The sequence below is a fragment of the Thermobia domestica genome, chromosome 16 (assembly GCF_964235325.1).
Source record: "Thermobia domestica chromosome 16, izTheDome1.hap1.1, whole genome shotgun sequence".
NCBI classification, from domain to species: Eukaryota; Metazoa; Arthropoda; class Insecta; order Zygentoma; family Lepismatidae; genus Thermobia; species Thermobia domestica.
In genome coordinates this window covers 62,036,645-62,055,077 of record NC_137469.1, presented here as the reverse complement: position 1 = coordinate 62,055,077, position 18,433 = coordinate 62,036,645, and the positions used below count along the sequence as shown (strand labels likewise).

Genomic DNA, 18,433 nt, shown 5'->3' with positions numbered 1-18,433 from the left:
CCGAGAAAACCCAAAGACACAATGTTGTCCATCAAAAATTCACTTGACCTGGGCTAGAACTGGAGACTCATAGCACAAGAGATTCCATTTTTAATAATACGTAAGTAAAACGTGACATACAAAAGAAATTGGTAATATCCGAGTTAAACGCTCTTCTCCACATCAATGTGAACTGCAAATTATTAAAAATCAATATCATAAATTTGCAGATTTCTATTCTATCCCATAAGAAGAAGGTAAACGTGTCTTTTCCAACATTTGCGTGAAATAATAATAAAAATAAAAATAACACTATTGCGTGATAATAAAAATTATAAATTTATAGACTATAAGCGCAAAAAGGAGGAAAATAATCCGTCAGGAATGGGAAAAGAAGAAGAAAGAAACAGAGAACCGGCCTTCGCTGTTGCGTGGTAGGAGCAACAGGAAACAGTGATCTTCCGATCCGCATTCAACGACCGACCCACTCTGCAGAGTCTCCACACATGTTTATATATATGTGTGTATGTGAATGCGTGTATGTATGTATGTATACTCCAGTACTAAAACTTAACAAAAATGTTATATAGTAAGTGAATGATACCGCTACGTTGGGACCTGACGTCAACCTAGCAGTCGAGATCTTGCAAGAGAGAGATCAGACGCGCGCGCAACGGTAAGGCGGGACTTTGATACTATACAGTGGCCGCCAGGTAGAGCAAGGTCGCGCGCGCATATTCTGTTGGGAGGGAAACCCAAAAGACAAGGTGAAGGAAACCTCATGGAATGGAAACAACACAGTGTGACATCAAGTGCTTTTGTGAATGGGTGCGATTGTTATGAGTTCTCTCGTTGATGGTGACAGTGCGGAACGTTGTTGTTGCATCTTAGTGTGAGAAGTGTGCTGTGTGTTGTCTGTTTTTCTCAGTTTATAACTATATTATTTCCCTTTTCGGAGAAAACGAAACCATAAACCAGTGTTTTCTACCTATTTGTTTCTAGTGTGACATTTTCAATTATTTTTAACCACAATTATGTAAATTGGTAAGTAAAAATAACCTATATGTTTTACTATACATTTATCCTACACTCTTAGTCACTATTACATTTAAGGTACAGATACCTAAAGTCAGGGACCAAAAAAATCCCGGGTGCCAGGTCGCCATGGCGACTGAAAATACAAATCTAGCTTTTATTTTGACTTTAGTTTTTCCAATTTTTACCTGTCAGTATTTTTGAATTTTGGATCAAAAGATCCATTATATTTTAATCAAAAAATTTCTTGTACGCCTTATATGTGGAGAACAACATACAGTGTAGCCAAACCCAAACTAGGCCCTATCACTTAACTTAGCATGATGTGCTTATTCCGAAGAAAACACAAAAACTTGATTTAGGGCCCGTTCAAAAATTTTGTGGCCCCTGATCCAAAACCTAATTATTGCAATCTTTTGATGCATTTTTTTTTTTTTTTTTTTATCATTCCTAAAGTTCTTGGCCAAGATCTCATTCTTTTGATTCATTTTTTGTTATATGCTAAGACGGATTAAAAACAACTAATTAAAAATTTGTTATAAAGTTCAAAGTTTCCAGTTTACCTTGAACCCTAACACAAATGGTCCATCATTAGAGGATTTTGATCCATCTCGAAAAGTGTATAATTGGTATATCAGTGCCCCAACTATAAGATATGTAGGGCTACATGGATGTAAAACACACAGTGCTGCTTTGTAAAATTTCACTCATATTACTTCAATTGTTATTATCTTTAAGGGATAGCCTATAGACAGAGGTAAGCTTGTATATTTTGCACTTGAAACCATAATTTACAGCCAAAATATGCAGGCATGTGTATCAAATTGGGTTTGCTGGTTTTCAGAACTGGTGCCTAGCTCAAAAGTTTTTTTTTTTTTTTTTTTTTTTTTTAGTCATGATTAAAGCATAGACACAATTTACATCTGAAATAACACACCGTTTCGCAGTCATATATATATATATATATATATATATATATATATATATATATATATATATTCTCTCGTTTTCTGTTATATTGGACTATTGTCTTAGTTTTTTAAACTCTTAAGAATTATCACTTCCTTCTATTATTCAAAGGATACATTTTTCGAATAGTTGAATTTGGTAGTTTCCGAAGCAGAATAAGTTGAAATATAATTAAAAGAAATAATAATTTGATTAATAGTAGAAAATGTATGTGACACTTATATTTTTAAGTTTGCTATCCAATGCGGATGGAAGTTAGCTTTTAGAATGCACTTTCTTAATGATAATAAAGTCATGTTTAATAATAATGTTGTTAATGACACTCTTTAAATATTTCTCTGAAATACCCATAAAAAGTTATTTGAAAAATTGATTACTAATTTCTGATTAAAATTTGCGTTACACATGTTCAAACTATTTTCACAGAATGGACGATGCAAAAGAATATGCAAAGTAGTTGCTCTGTAAAAACTTGGAAAACTGTGGCCAAGATGTCCACAGAATTTGAACGTAGAATCTGTCGAGAATGCTAACCGTTTATCTGTAACATTTCATTGAATTTTAAAAACCCTTTGTAGAAATATGAGACCAGATATTAATGCATTTTCTTTAGTTAACCAATACAAAAGAATACTTATATCTATTCCATGTTAATGAATACCTCAACTCGTAAAATTATTTGTAAAAATATTTGACTTGGCAGACATGCAAATTTTATGTTACAATTACAAGTTACTTCATCTAAGCTAGTCATAAACAGCCTATCTGATGCTTCAAAATTTGTCTATATAATTTGCAATGTTATACCTGTTAGTTTCGGTAATTAAACTTGGAAATACTGAAGTTGAAGAACCGTCAAATGACACTATTTTAAAGAAAAGAATGTTGATTCAATGTGTGAACCTCAGTTGCACTACCTATGAAACATGACGCGAAACTATCGATTTTACCAAAAATTAGACTTAAAATTTCTAGTAAACATAGAGCGTATTGATTAATTTTGCAATAAATGACAATAATTCAGTTAATTTTTTAGAGCTCTGAATTCTGATCGTTATCTGGATTGGAGCTTAGTATTTCTTTCAGCATCTAGGCTATATGAGAATTGGACTTACAGATTAACCTGAGATCTAAACCACATGAGGTTCCATTGAGAATTGAACCCGGGTTTTCCCCGCCGAAGACCATGTAGCCACGAGGGAGCTTTTTTTTATTTTTGAATTTTGAATTAAAATCCCTTTTTTTAACTCGTTAATAAAATAAACTCTTAAAATGTAGAACGTACATCAGTTACTTATATTTATAAATACATATAATATGCCCAATATCAATATTCATACTTATAAAATAAGACAATGCTTTTAAATAAATCTAAGTACTTTAGTAAATTATTCCGTATATAGGCATGCATATATATATATATATATATATATATATATATATATATATATATATATATATATATATATATATATATATATATATATATATATATAATTTTGTATTGTGAAGAATTTGCCATTTAAAACAGTTTTCGATCATTTTAATTATTATTACTGGATGCATTGTCGAATTGATAGTTCGTTCATTTAACAGTAGTACGATTTAAAATTTTTAAAATATTTCTTCTCCTTATACAGATATCTTCATTCTTATTTTTTTTAACTTATCTTAATACTTCAGAAGTTTCCTTTAGGTTAAGTTGTTCAGCTTGTTTTGCCGTATTACCCACTATGAGCTAAACTCGCGAAGTACGTACATATTGTCCTAATGTCATATTAAATTGTACGTCCACCTTCTATATAAATGTTTATAAATATTCAACTCCTAATAAACGAACTAACTTATAATGGAAATATTGAGTAGAAGAGAGACGTTGAACTCATGACAAAATCTTTGAATTGAAATCCTATAGGTTTATGTTCCACGCTTTCTTTCCCTGTAAGTTCGAAGGGTTGGGTGATTAATGAAAGGGATGGTTATAAAAGAATTGCTGTAATGTGAATATGTAAAGAAACGCGGAAAAACCTAAAGACTGATGATGATGTCCACCTCAAATTCGCATGTGGTAGGATCGAGATACGGACCTCTTCCACCAATGGTGAGCGTTCTATCTCTGAGCCCCTGTTAAACTCTTGAGACACGAATAAATTTAATAAACATATGCTGATAGACTTTCATAATTTATTGAACATGTCTTAAAAGATGAAGAATGATGTACATGTCTTGAAACATGCTACTTGGTGTTCCATGCATTGAAATCTCTCGAAGAGTAAACGTTTCTTTTCTCTTCATGCATCAAAATTTTGTTAAGGTTCGCTTGTATTTTTTAAAAAAATACTTCTCTCATATTTTCTTCTACTAAGTTTCAAACATTATGATATATAAATTAAACACTTAAGCAGCAAATTTAAAATAATCATAAAACAAAGAAATTGAAGAAACTGAAATGAGTCGTGTAAGTTCAGTTTCATTCTAGGCTAAAATTTCTTGACATAAGTGACAACGGAAAATATCGGTAATTATAAAGTGTTTTAAATGTGTGATTTATCTGTTTTAATTTTCTCGTAAGTTTATGCCAAGTTGAAATGAAATATTTCAGTTTAACGTCCCACGTATATGCCTTTTAGGCTAAAGGAGATGGAAGGTTAACGCAAGTGAATGATGATGGAATGAGAATGTGGTAAGAAACTGGAATATCACTAGAAAACCCACAGACACGGTGTTCACTACAAAGTTGTTTGGCCAGGGGTCGAACCAGGGACCCATACATCAGAGGTAAGCGCTCTACCAATGAGCCACCATGCTCCATATTCCCCTAAGGGAAGTTATTCAAGTTTGTAAATATTTAGATTAGGAAGAATTATTTTATTACATTTTTCCTTTGTGGAATACATAAAGCAGAAATTTGAAGGTCACAGGTTCGGAATCTAGTAACGAACATCTTGTTTTGATTTTTTTAGTCTTCATCAGTCACAATGTCAAAGATTAAGCTTTCTGATACTACAAAACGTCAGAAATTTACCCTCCGTCATTGGTCTAGTGCAGCGTTTTTCAACTTGCGGCACACTACAGGTGTAACTTGAATTCTTGCGGCACACTCATATAGATATTATTATTATTATTATTATTATTATTATTATTATTATTATTATTATTATTATTATTATTATTATTATTTGTAAATATAAAATACAGTGCTACTTTTTCTCTGTGATTACTGATCTCCTCACAGAGAAGAAAGCTCGATCACTGGATTTTTCCCATGATAAATCATTATGCATATTTTCCATTCTAATTTAAAACTTGACAATTGCAATGAAATATAGGACTCAGGTATCTTAAAATACAATTCCTTTTTCGAAAACTGTATCCAACCTTCCACAAAGAAGGAAGATCACTAAATAATGAACGAAGAAACAAATCTCTTTTACTTTTAAAACACAAATGTAGGTAATTTGTATGCATGTTTGCTTTGTCGAAAGATTTGAATGATATTTTAAAATTTCAAGTTACGAAATTGTCTGCAACAATAAAGAAGCAATGATGGTCATAACAATGATAACAAATACTTTTTTCAACATTAAAAATGTACAGAAAAGTAAGTCAGTATGAAACTTAAAATTGTAAATTCATAGTAGAGATTCATAGTAATGTGAAATACAAATATACATTTTTCCCTATGTCTTGCAATTTGATTGCTATATAATTAATAATTTTGTTTCAATTTCCTCGCGGCACACCAGCGGCCCACTCGCAGCACACCGGTTGGCGAACGCTGGTCTAGTGGTTACCACGCATGTATCTTTGATACATTAAATTCCGTTCTGGATTCTCGGTGGAAAAGCAGCGAATACACGACCATGTTTCGAATTCCACTTTAAACTACATCTCGTCCTGTTCATCTCTACTGGCAAAGTACGAGGATACAAAACACAAAAATCGATAAAATAAGGTCAAAGCAGCAAGAATTTCTTATATGGTATGCTTATTTGTTTGTTGAAGAGCATCCTTTCTCAGCACCAGTGATATGAGACATGGGGCTGCAGTTTATAGTAGAATCCGAACCACCGTAAAGTATCCAACGCTCTCCAACCGAGAATCATACCTGGGACCCAGTAAACCAAAGGTGCCTGCGTTAGCCATTAGACCAGCAACGAGGCTAATTTCTGGTTTTTTGTCGTTTTAAAAGGACTGATCTTTCACAGTGGTTCTGAATGGTGGAGACTAGATAATAATTAAAATAGGGTATTCGTCACTAGATATCTAATCTATGGTTTTCAAATTACTGCATTGTCTAGTCCACGTAGTTTCAAGGGAATATTTAATAAAATAATCTATCTTTATGTAATATCTACAACATAGAGGGATGGGTTGTCTTATATCGCAGAAATATAAATTATAGTTTTCAATGAATATCTGTATAGTAAAACTATATTTGCTGAATTCTTGTAAACCAAGTACTCGTAACTCTTATTCTCAATTTGTTCCATTACTCTAAATCCTTTCTAGTATACTGTGTCTTTTTTAATATATATATATATATATATATATATATATATATATATATATATATATATATATATATATATATATATATATATATATATATAGCCACTCTATCCCTGTTCCTTCGCTGGTCTCGCAATCCTACCAGCTTATTACATAATTGAGCTAGAATTTACTTTGGGTCATAACGCTTATTCTGCAAGAATGGATTGATTCGTTGATAAAAATAGAAGTTTCAGTAACTAGACTCAAAATGTAATGAGCTCGAATCCAAAATCACCCATAGGGAATACATACGTGCAAGCTAGTCAGTAACTTGATCGATTTTTTTTAACACTAGGCTAAATTTATAGTTGATAAGGTAACTCAAAACGTCATTGTACTAATTTTACGGGAGTGATATGTATTTTCCGAAGTATGTGACTAAACAAGTATTCATTAATTTTATTTAGCGAAACAGAAACAAAGTCGTTGTTTTCTATTGTCAGGGGTAAACTATTAGGCCTATTATTTTAAATAAACTAGTAGAAAATTAAAAAGTACTCACACTGTAAGAATTCTTCAGGTAGATACTAAAAATAACGGTAAATAGGCCTAATAAATAACAAAATAATAGTTATTGTGCTCCTTCATGGAAAAATGGCTAACGCGCATGCTTTCTTTGCGAGTGGCCCCGGATTCGATTCTCGATCGTGTTACTTGCCTAAGATACAAGAAAAGTGGTGGATCTTACTTTAAACAGTGCGTTCTGTTTAATACAATTTCGGCACCGAAATAGCATGTTAAACTCCAATGAACGAATGTATTTGAACTAAGTATATTTATTACCAATTTGAGAAATCTTACCTTGTAAAACATTTTCTAAATTTAAAATTTAGTTATGATCTGTTATAAATGATATACTGACCATGTATTTTTCACGTGTGTCAAACATCCAGAATTCGGTTTCTTAGAACAATGGTTCTCAACCTTTTTTAACTGACGACACACGTTACTGAACGTCCGGGACAACGCGACGTATTTGTCTGATATTATTATTATTATTATTATTATTATTATTATTATTATTATTATTATTATTATTATTATTATTATTATTATTATTATTATAGTGAAATGTATTAGTTTTTATAATGCTATGTAGTACCCAGCAATATTGTTGCCGCTGGAAGTGTTGTCAGGTACAGTCTGTCTCAATTTTAAGTAATTATTATTAAATTCTTAATGATTTTTAAATTCTAAAATTTCGGAACACATCTTAGGGGACTGCGTGACACACACCAGGGTGTCGCGACACATCGGTTGAGAACCACTGTCTTAGAACATTACAAAGATACAAGAAATTCTCGATAATCCGCGGTCTCCTATTCCATGTTTTCTTTTTTCTTTTTCTTCTTCCGTTTTTAACAAAATTTTCTTTTAAAAAACATGAATTACAAATTTAAACAAGATGTGTTTTAATACGAAAAAGCATAAACAGTTTACCGATTTATTTTGTGAAAAAGTATAAAACAACAAACTTATTTAAACTACTGTTTATTAAGATATAATTGTTTTTTGTAGCCCCCTCTCCGACTGTTTTTGTAGCCCCCTCCCCGACTGTAAATAAAAATTGCTCAAAAATATTTTTGGATTGATTTACATCCTTTATCGGTCATTTTGCGGATTTTCTGCAGTATTCACTTGTTTGCGGTTGTCGCGCCACCCAATTCAGCGGATAAGTGTGAGTTTACTGTATAATCCTCCGACATCTATCATCTTTTAAGCCATTACAAAACTTTCACTTTAAGGGTGCTTGAAAGAGAGGAAAAAGATTAATATACTAGCTTTTGAATTATTATCTTTAAAACTACATACTAATGGATAAAAAATGAAATAACATAACCACGACATTTATATGGAAGTCGTGGAAATATATACGTACGACATTGATTAAAAGTGATACTTTTCATGGTTGAAGATCAAGGCCTTGTGTACAGGAAATTCTGAAGTAAAATTATTCAAGCAAAGGCAAAATCCTTTGCACGTACATCTAGAAAAGAAGAAACAATATGATTTATTACTACAAGTTAAATCTAAAGTAGAATTTTTATAGTTATCATGTTTTCTTGAAAAGTGAATTTGTTTTTTTATTATTATTATTATTATTATTATTATTATTATTATTATTATTATTATTATTATTATTATTATTATTATTAAAATTCGATGTGCTTTGTGCTGGTTTGAATTTCCGGTAGAGATTATAACTAGTGGCTAGTACGAGGCTCCGGGTTCGATTCCCGATGGAAAAGCATTTCGGTGGTTCGGATTCCATATTACACTGTAGGAATACATCTGATATAATCTCGGTGCTGAAAAGAGTCGCTAAACTTCAACAAACGTGTAGGAAGTTTTTTTTTTTTTTTTTTTTTTTTTTGGCGCTGAGTTATCGTTCTGGAGATAACTACAAAACCAAGGAAACCCCCAAAATAGTTGACGCTGTGAGTTAATATGGTGACCAGTTGAATATATACGTAATTTGATCATCAAAAATTTATTTTGAGACGTAAACGTCATATTTATTTTTGAAAACTTATTAAAGAGCATTTTAATTTTTTTAACGAATATTTTCATTGTAAATCTAATCTTTACATTGTAAATCGAAACGCAGTTATAGCCCTCCTAATAGCTAGCACGTACACCTTTGATGTACGGGTCCGAGTTCGGTTCCCGGTGGAAAATTCTTAAAATTTGAACCCATTACGGTGGTTTAAGTTCCACATTAAACTGTATTCCACATCTCATATAGTTTCGATGTTGAAAGGGACGCAAAATGCAATTCTCTCACGTTACAATATTAATTTTGTTGTTGTTGTTGTTGTTTGGAGTGTAGTGTCCTTTTTCAGTGCTAGTTACTAGAACAGCGGGGTCTACGTCATTAAGTTATTTGCCATATTTATAATTATCTATCATTAGTGACAGGTATTAACTGCTGAAAAGTGCGCAATAGAACTCATGGAAGATTATTTTGCATGTATATATATATATCCGCTTTCTAGCAGGGTTAACATGTTATTAAATCAATTAAATCGACAAATTTGCGTAAAATTTCAGTATATACAAATTCCCAAATTTGGATTAAATTTACCATTTTATCCTTGATCGAGTTTAGTCGCAAATCGTGAACAAGTGGGTTGGTGGTATAGTATAGTCAAGTAGTCTGACACATTTGGCTGATTATTGTGGCACGAAATTCCTCCTGGGTTGAGTTGAGTTAATTTTCAGTTTAGCGTTCCTTTCAGCAGCAAGGCTATATGAGACATGGAACTACAGCTTAACGTGGGATCCAAACCACATGGGCTTCTGCCGGGAATCGAACCCGGGTCTCCAAAGCCAAAGGTGCGTTCGCAAAACTCTTAGCCACAAGAGAGCTCGCATCCTAGGTTCGAGTCTTATTACAGAACATGGGTATCATTGATTGTCCTCGATGTTTCTGCGTTCGTGTTCCTTTCTAGTCTCGTGGAAATTCAAACTGTTATTAAGAGCTCAATAAGTAAAAATCCATATTCAGATGTTCATTTCAAAAGAGAAAAGTTGGCATAGCTATTGATGTCTGTGGTTATAGCCGAGTTGTCTCAGGCATTTGACTTCGGATTGCAAGGCGCAACCCATACTACTGAAAAGTATGAGCTTTGAGTTAACTGTCATAGGTGTTTCCGTATTTGTATTTCTTTCGCTTGACTTTGTAGACTTAGAATATTATGAAAATGCAAAGGACAAGATCCAGTAGGGGCAAACTTTCAAATAAAAGTGCTTAGCTTTATTACTTCGCAATAAAGAGGTACCGGGTTCAAACCCCGCGACAATCTATCTTCAGGATTTTCAGTATTTCTTTTCATTGTCATACGAATGATGAACTTCGAGCTTTCTCCTGGCTGTGTAGTTAGCGTACGCGTCTTCGTTGCACCCACGTTTTGAATGGAGCACATATTGTTCGGATCCCACGTAAAGGTGTAGAGCTAGGTTTCATATAGCTGCCTGCTGAAAGGAGCACTAACCCAATTCAGCCAAAGAATGATCAGAGTTAAATTATAACGAATGACTGACTAATAAACCGGCATAACATCACTTTCAAATTATAATGAAGAGTAACACGAAAAATACAGTTGCTATGATTGATATTTAAATTGTTTGGATTAGATTTTAGCGTCTCTTTCAGCACCGAGGCTATGTAAGAAGTGAACCTACAATTTAACGTGGGATCTGAACCTTACGAGCTCCCACCTGGAATTGAATTCGACTTTCCCGCGCAGAAGACACGTACTAATCATATATCCACTAGGAAGTTCGATTGAAATTTAGAAGTTCAGTTGTAATAATAATAATAATAATAATAATAATAATAATAATAATAATAATAATAACCCGTGATTGTTTATATATTTTTATATCAAACGTATCTTTCATATTGTTCTAATAGTTCGACACGTGCGCTAACTTGTCCATTTTTGTGTATGAATTAGGAATATATATTTTATTCCTACCCTTAGCCAGAAGACTAGCAGGCCTTTTGATGTTGAGAAAATGTTTCCTGGATTCTCTATATTGCTCGCTAAATGATAAGGAAATGTGTAAATAAAATACATAGAGGTTGCAAACGTTATAAATGTTATAACGAATAAAATCTAAGAAATAGTACCGAAATTAAATGATCATTGTAAGCAAGATTAACATGTGTATCTGCATAAAGTTTCTATTATTTATATAAAGATCTGTATAAAGATTCATAATCAAATATTTTACTAAGAGACCAACTAGCATGGTTTATTTTGCTATGAATGACTCAAAAAGGATAGTTCACCCTTAAGATGAGTTTATTCCGGACATTTTTTAAATGGCTCAAGAGATTTTGTTCGTATCTCAGAATTAAATATTTTATTATAGTCGTATGGAATAAGTTATTTCTCTTAAAAAAAAAAAAAAAAAAGTCGAAAAGGAGAAACTCTTGGAGATTAAGTTTTCGCCGGTAGTTTTCTCAAAAATGAACCAAGTGATTTTGTTCCTATAAACTTCTTACAAATATTAAAGGATTGTAGTATTTTTTTAAAAAAGAAATTCAGTGTCAACGCAATGTGTTGATAATATAAAAGATTTTTCAAAACAGCATTTATTTATTTATTACGGCACAAAATTGTTAAAATGTAGATACATATGCATGAAGAAACATGTATGAAGAAAGCTCTCAGTGATTTCTTAATTGTTTAAGACTGTGTCAAATATATTGCTTTAATTTCTATTGGAATTTTTAGCAATAAAAATATGAAAGAAGATCTTTCAATTGAAAAAAAAGAGAAACAAGTAGAGCCAATAATAATAAACGAGTAAGAGAATCCCGCCGAAGGATATGAAACAAGAAGCCAAACCAGTAATGTTAATAACTTCAACTGCATTGCCCTACTTACGGGAAGAAGCTATAGTTCATTTCCGAGATAAAACTTTAAAATACCTTTGACCAGCTGCAAAGTATTATTAAGTAGTAATTAAAGTATTTCTTATAGTATGTGAGAATTTGCAACACAAAATGGATTTATGATGTTCACGAATGATCAATTATACAGTTAAAGGTTTTTCGTAATTCCAGTATTGGCGTTTCCTTCTTTATTTTACTTCTCTTTGCTTGTTTTTGGCACGCGCACTGGTCATAAACTATGAAACTTCTACCTTTTTTTTTTTTCTCGTTCCTTGTCTTCAAGTAGTCAGGCTAAAACTAAGCTAGTTTAACAATAATTATAATGTTATATCCAATTAACTAGTATTTTTTCCGACAAAAAATAAATAAATAAAATAAAGGACACATTCTAGTTAAAACAGTTCATGAGATACACTATATTTCTCATGTATTCTTAAATAGGAATAAACTCTGATTGTTTCAAGAATAGTAATTCAAATATGCACTTAATTGTAACAGTCTTCAATGCTCTAAAAGAACCTAATTCTTTAATGAGTGGAAAGTAGTAGATCTTGCAGTTCAAATGTGCACTTAATTCTAGTCTAATTATAATAGCGAAATTTTGAACGAACTGTGTAAATTTACTGTATATATTACGTGTTTTTTATGAGTAACTTTATTGAAATAAAACGGGAACTCGTATAATTTTAGAACATTTACGTTGGGACTAAATAACTAAACTTGTATTATAGATTAGAAATGCCTAAGTTTTATTGCTCTAGAAATAAAGTGTCATTATTGGGTCATATGACATATTGTTCAGTCAGATCATGTCAAACCAAGCTAATTAAGATAAGATTCATTTTTTTGTTTGGTCTTCCAAAAGATCATTTTCTAATATTTGCCAACTAGAACTCTATTCACCCAACTGTAAACTAACAATGTTAACTTCAACCTTTAAATGAATACAAATCAACAAAATTAAATTGTATTGTCCGTGCAGAATAAATTTTATTGGTAAACTTGGTAAAAAAACTCCCAGGGACAGAACTCGCCAAGAGCTAGAGGCATCTAGTTGGGTGATATGTGAACATTATATGGGCACTAGGATCATGTAGTCGTTATTTTTGGCTTTTATCATATTAGCTGCCAAGAGTGAATTTTGTTCACCAGTAGAGAGCCAAACGTACTTACTTACATTATTTTTGTTTGGTTTATTTTTTTAACATAATGTTAATGCTGAAACATAATCTAAGGCGATGTATTGAATTCGCGAGCATGAAAGTTGGGGGTTCAATCGGACCTACTCGTGTATTTTATGTTGATGTGCAATGGGAAAAATTACAGTTGAACTGGCAACTCTGTTTGATCTATTGTTCATTATTATATGAAGAAGCTAGCTTTGTCTGAGAAGTGTGGGTAAGTTCCTGTTGCTTTTAGTTTCTTTGTGCAATGAAAACGAAGAAATATGCGCAGAACTTGATTTTATTTGTAATAACACTGTAGCGATCTAGACATTTCTGAAAATTCAACAAATTGATGGGGACTTCACAGTACTGGCATCTTGTCAAAATAAATTAGAGTAAGCAACACAGGTCAAAAAGCAACACGTAGGTCCGTCCGATCAGCACTACAGAAACAGCAAATACTTGTTAATTGATATTCAGCCCCCCTAGCAGCGTTAATAAGGAACGTGTAACAATAAAACCTACAGCGTAAATATCTTCTATGTTATGTGTAATGGAAACACTAAAGTTCATTAACACTAAAGGCAGCACTTTAAAATAGAAGTACTCTAACGACGATCGACGAATTAGAAATTGTGGGTCTGATCGGACCTACGAGGACATTTTCTTAGACCATTCCAGTAGGTCCGATCGGACCCGCATGGCAGCTAACGTGTTAAACCTGAGTACGATATCTCTTAGTCACGCGTGACAGCTTCCTCGTCAGTTACACGGCAGAACAAGTAAATTAATAATTTTATTCATGTGCAAAATTGTGCACAAAAATAATTTCAATATACTTTAATGAAAAAAAAACTAAAATCTAGTTATAATTGTATGTTAGGAAATACAGCAGAAATATAGTAAATTAATCTTATATGAAAGTATAACACATTACGTATTTAGCTTTCAGCTACCGAGCATAATCTTGTTTGTATCTCCACATATAAATGAACTGAACTGAAATCTTTCAGTTTTATGCCAGCTAGACTAAAAGAGACGGTGATGATGAGAAATAAATGCAATTCTGGAATGAATAAAGTGGGAGAAACCAGGAGAACCCCGAGAAAACCCACGCACACGGTGTTTGTCCACCACAAATCCACTTAGCACGAGCTAGGATCGAACTAGGAACTCCATGCACTAGAGGTGAACACTCTACCACTGAGCCACCGTGGTCCCCTATACATATTTATAAGATATTGTAATCAATATGTAAACGTGTATGATTTAACAAATTTGAAAACACGATTAATAGTTGCCAGATATAAAATTTAATACATTGAGATATTTCTTCAAAATACATTTTAGTGAGTTTTTTTTTTTTAATTTTAAAATTATAACGTGATTACAAATTATTAATAACTTACGAAAATCTGATCTATTTTACAACTATAATAGAGTAAAATTGAATTTTGCTTCGCTAATTTTAGTAATTCAATTTTTTTAAACGAAGTTAGCTGTATGAGGTCAATGGTGTACTGGAAACATTATCAATGGGAGATAAAAAGGATACGTTTGTAGGAAATAGGGCAGAGCCCTTTGAGATCTATCTATTGCGAGGGGAAAATGTTAAACCCTTATCCATGCCTACTCGATAATTACAAATGTAATCTAACGCTTAGGTTTATCTATGAAGTAAAAAAAAAAAAAAAAAAACCGTTAAAATGTTGGTGTTCTAAATTAACATAGGAATTCAATCTATAAATATATTTCGCCTATAATAGAAACTAATGTGTTCTTTTTTATATATTAGGGAGAAAAAATGAAACTCGTTGGCGCACTTAGAGAATCTTAAATAAATAAATACAATTAATGAAAATTACTTTCGCTTAATTGCTGAAGAGACCATTAAATTATAGAACCATTACTTCCATACATGCACACTAAAAAGACTCATCACATGAGAGTACAAAAAAGTATCTGTGTATGAATAGCATTCATCTATACAGGTTCCGTACATATTCTCAGATGTTTTGTACTTTGACTCACAAATAATGTTTACTTGCCTATAGCAGGAGGATGTGCAAGTTGTTTTCTTATGTAAACATTTGCTCATTATGCATACTTGGGTACGTTTTTGTAATTTTATCATGAGGTGGAACACATTATCCTAATGGAAAATCAACATACAAAGGGTGCGAAAGCCTCAGTATTGAGAAGTTTTATAAAAAGAATTGAAAGAAAACCTATCAGAACGGGGCGAACACATGTACGTTGTGGTTAAATTACTGTACTTCTCAAAAATTGCCTGCCTTAACGGTTATGTGAACATTAATTAATGTGTATTAGGCTATTATTATTTAAAATTATTTTTGTTCCTGTTTCAATCACGTTTTTTATGCAATGTTTTCAATTCATACATATTAGCTACACAGTACCTCTCAAAACCTCTTCAATTGCAACGGACTGGAGTGTTTTTTATTTGATCCATACATGAAAACGTAATGATTTAAAAATAACTCGAAGCGTATTTCTTTCTATATGCACTCTTGTTTAGATAGTTATACAGCCTGCTAAACAACAACAAGAACAAAAAGGCATTAATATAATTAAGATTGTTTCATGTTTGATATGTCCTGTTTGATTTTAAACACTTTATACCAGCGTTTCTCAAACTTTTTCATTCACGGAATCCTTTCACGTCCAAAATAAAATGGCGGAACCGTACCGTACCGTACCGTATTTTAGTACCGTAAACTGGGTATACTTTGGTCCTATAAAGACAACTTTGACCCAAATGAAGAAAATTTTTTTGATTTCTTTCTACATGGTTATTATGGTTTCTATCAGTAAGAAATGTTGTGGATCGAAGTATTACAACATTGAGAACACATGAATAAGGAACACACGCTAGGGATTTGCTTCCAGAACATGGGAAGCAAAATACTAGCAATTGTTAGCAAGTAAACATTTATAATATTTCAAGTTCCACAACTTTTGTTCATTGCATTGAAGTAACATATCCTGAATGCACAAGTAAGTAGAATATAAAAACATGTTCATTAGCGAATATTAATAAGTTTAAGCCTTAAATGTTTGTTCAATTACACACAAACTATTAACTAAAGTTTAATTGCGTGGGGTAACATTGGCCCAATCTTTGAGGCAACATTGGCTCATATTTTCTGTGTTGGTAATGGACCAATATTAAAGATGAAATGGTGTATAAATGGTGCAATGTAATAAGGAAGATTAACCCCACCCCACTAGCTTCTAAAAGAGGATATTATAAAGTGCCTGAATTGCAAGAATTTTCTTCCTAAAACTGAGCAGTATGGTACCGGTAAAGTACTCTACCGCAATGAAGAATATGATGCTCTTATTTTCGGATGTTAAGTATTCATCCACTTAGAGAGATTTTCACTGAACGATATTTTTGTTTGCCTCTCAACTGAACAAAGTGATTTCACCCCTATGTTTGTAATACGGTATTTTAAGTTAAGTATTCAGAAATTTGTAGCGCTCTTTTATAGATGTTTCGTATTCACCCAAGTAGAATACAAATATTTTCATCAGGCAATATTTCTCGTTCTATTGAAATTGAGTAAAAACATTGATAATTTCAGCAATGTGTATATAATATCCTGTTCTTCTCTTCTGCTTCTTAAATGCAGTGCTACAATAATATTTTCGTGTATTAATTAATCAATTTGACAAATGGGCCCCAATCATGAAAAATCTTGCATTGCATCAAAAAAATTGGAACTATAATCATCATTCTTGGTCACACTGAGTATTTACTGCTTTTAAGAGAAAGCCAAAGGATTGCTTTCTAACAAGGAGAAATGTCATTAAATTACCTCCCTAGTCGTAGGAGATGTTAGAAAGGAAATTTTGAAAATTCAGAAAAGTGAGCCAAAGTATACCTAGTTTACGGTATTAAATTATTCGACAATTTATAACAGTAGTGCCTATCTTTTGGCGATAGTACTAAGTGACTCATCTAAATTCTAGCTCACTTCAGATGAGATAGAGACTTCCATTTTTATATTCGCTTTCTAGATATTGGTTTGCAGATCGAAGAAAGTCCAAAATTGAAATTTCTCATCCGAGAAAGGGGAAAAAAACCTCCTAGGCGATTTTTAGTTTTTTCGAATTCCGAAACCTTTTTCGTTACGGTTCGAAAGTGTTGGAAAGGAGCTTTTGTCATTTTCGATTATTTTTTCAAAAATTCATATATTTTTAAAAATTATTCCGCTTCAAACTTCCAAAAACAAATTACGAATAATCCAAAATTCAAACCAACTTCTAGATGAGATAGAGACTTGCAAATTTTTTATTCGCTTCTCGAGATCAGTTTGGGTTCCGCGAAACACACTTTGAGAAACTACTCTGCTTTATACTTATATTTCGAAATCTATAACTGTTTCGGACTCTGAAGGTGTTTCACGTTATTAAAATATTTAGACCACATATAATTGTAGTTGATTCTTTCCGTTTGTTTCCTTATACATCACCGAGATTATGAAGAATGAATTTACTATTAACGTGGGCTTTGAACTAAGACCAGGGATTGTATCCAGTGAACAGAGCATCACGCAAGATCAAACCTCACATTATACTACATTCTCACCACATCATCTCGCCTACAACATCGGTGGACACATATAATTGTAAATACATAGGTAGGTTTCTCCTTACGATTGTTGAATTGTAATAAAATGTTGTTGATGTCAGTAACATGATACAAAGTAGACCCTTGTCTTTGATATTTGAATTAGGGTCACTGACTCCAATAAACCTTTCCTTTTTTTGGGGGGGGAGCCGGTGGCTTTCATTTTAAAGAAGGATTTCAGTATAATCGAATTGAAATACTTTTTGTTGTAATCCATGTTCACACTACCTCTGGTAACGTTTGGAGCGGAGAAGTGCTGCAAACGTACGAAGTATGTAAAGTTATTAAGTTTCAATATCGTTGTAAAGTTATTCCCGCACTACTTCTGTGTGATATCATAGAATCTAACGTTAACTTTATTATTATTATTATTATTATTATTATTATTATTATTATTATTATTATTATTATTATTATTATTATTATTATTATTATTATTATTATTATGGACAGTGACAAAGCTTACGAAAAAATTAGTTAAATTAAATGAAAATTATTTATAAAATGCATGTTTTTAGTTAAACTTTGTTCTAAGCAAATTGATTTCTCATAAGCATCAAATATTTATTGCTGAGATAGGGTCGGATGCATATTATGATAATCGTCCATTATGCTCATTTCTGTATGTTAGAGTCAAACAGAAAATCATGTACAATTAATTTCTCC

The 18,433-nt window shown here is 32.1% G+C and overlaps 1 protein-coding gene across 1 annotated transcript in view; it reads left to right on the top strand.

Annotated features, from left to right (window-relative positions):
- The first annotated feature begins 680 nt into the window (after nucleotides 1-680).
- sha (shavenoid) overlaps nucleotides 681-18,433 on the top strand; it is a 307,137-nt gene continuing 289,384 nt past the window's right edge. The window contains exon 1 of the mRNA XM_081742457.1: nucleotides 681-1,023. The gene's annotated coding sequence lies outside the window, so the exon portion shown is untranslated. The remainder of the gene's footprint in view (nucleotides 1,024-18,433) is intronic.